Genomic DNA, 1,842 nt, shown 5'->3' with positions numbered 1-1,842 from the left:
ACTCTACTCCCTTCAACATGCTTCGGAAAAAAAACAAAAGCTAACAAGAAACTGTAGCTACTCCTAATGCAGGTGAGTAGCAACTTACATTGATTCTTGGATTCAAACCGAGAAGAAGGGCTCTAGGGTTTCGGTCAGCTCAAGTTTTCTGACTCCTCTTCGTGCTCACGGCTTCCCTTCGATAAGAGGACCTCGTATTGATGAAGAACTCCCGGAGTTAGCCCCTCGCCGGCCGCCGAAGGTGAAAACCCTAGCTTCCCTTTGCTTTCCGCCCAGGAGAAGCCGCCGTCGTGCACGAAGGGAAGGTTTAGGGCACGGGAGATAATGAAACCCTCTCTTAACTTATCCCTTTTAGTACCTAATATTTCTGTTAACTACTCTAGCTTAAATTAATTCTGCCCTTTTCTTAACCAGCACGTCCGCTTGGACAGTTGGTCAGCCGGATTTGCTTATGAGTTGGCTTGGCCGGAGGTCGTGGTTTCGAATCTCGGCTTGGACATTATTTTTGTCGAAACTTCTTTTGTTTAGTAAAAATACCAAACGACCTCCAAAAATTACATAAAAATCCTCTAAAAATTTCTAAAAATCTCTAGAATATTTCTAAGGTATTTCAAAATATTTTTAAATTACTTTTAGGACTCAAAATGAGGAAATTTGGGTTGCTACACATCACATTGTTCCACTTGAGATACTTGCATATATATTGATAGCTCCAAGAGGACAGGAATCTTTCATGTGTTCTGAAGCTCCACATACTTCACAAGATATAGAAATTGCATTTACCATTCGTGTATTCATATTCTCAAATTGCTTTGATAACGAATCAAGCTTTGTAGTTATTAAGTTAAGGGCATTCACATTATATTTTCCCGATATTTTAATTGCTCCTACACTTCTTTTTGAGGCATACTGATGATAGTTCTGAGTCACACTCTCAATAATATCTTCTACCTCATCAAGGCCCTTATTCATTAATACGCCGCCAAATGATAGAATCCAATGAAACCTTTGTTTGATAATTAATACCATTGTAGAAAGTGTGAATCACAAGCCACTTTTCCAATCCATAATGTGGGCAGTCTCTCAGCATTCCCTTAAATCTATCCCAAGCTTCATATAGAGATTCAAAGTCCATTTATTTGAAGCTTGCAATAAGATTATGGAGGTGTGTTGTCTTACTTGGAAAGAATTTATCCAAAAAGACTTGCTCACATTGAGCCCAGGAAGTGATTACTATTTGGAGGTAAAGAATTTAGTCAAATTTTTGCTTGGTCTCTCAAAGAAAACCCGAATAGTAATAATATGATGGTCTTTGAAGGAACTCCATTAATATGCATTATGCTACATAATTCATTGAAGTTATCAAGATAATGATTAGGATCCTGAATCGAACCACCGTCATATTGGTGTTGTTGATGTTAGTTAGAGCCCTAGAGCCAATTATTTGATTATTGTATTATGGACTTGTTGTATCATATTCTTATATATAAATAAAGGCATTTATTATTTTGGTTATTATACTTACTTGTATTGATGCCAAATAAACTAAGTATAATAGCGTCCTTGAGTAGAAGGTTCTCACCTATATCAATCGGTTAGTTGAACCGATAGTGAGATGATATAGGGAACACTACTCTTAATCATTCCTAGTCGAGTATTAACATTCAGGGACAATGTTAATGCAATAAGATTAGCATGTAGGTCAACTCGATGACTTGATCTCACAAGTCATGGATATAGAGATATCAAGTTGACACATGGGTATGCATTGGAGAATGTATACTGAATGACCCGCATTGAGAAATTATCATGGATCGTTATATGAGTGTCATATACTTTCTC

General features: G+C 37.1%; 1 non-coding gene across 1 annotated transcript; it reads left to right on the top strand.

Annotated features, from left to right (window-relative positions):
* The first annotated feature begins 1,061 nt into the window (after window positions 1-1,061).
* LOC122035557 lies at window positions 1,062-1,168 on the top strand. Its single transcript, XR_006127101.1, has one exon. It is a non-coding gene; the product is annotated as a small nucleolar RNA R71 (small nucleolar RNA).
* Window positions 1,169-1,842: the final 674 nt, after the last annotated feature.

The sequence above is a fragment of the Zingiber officinale genome, chromosome 11B (assembly GCF_018446385.1).
Source record: "Zingiber officinale cultivar Zhangliang chromosome 11B, Zo_v1.1, whole genome shotgun sequence".
NCBI classification, from domain to species: Eukaryota; Viridiplantae; Streptophyta; class Magnoliopsida; order Zingiberales; family Zingiberaceae; genus Zingiber; species Zingiber officinale.
Note: the sequence above shows the minus strand (reverse complement) of the source record. Positions and strands in the feature narration are given on the sequence as shown.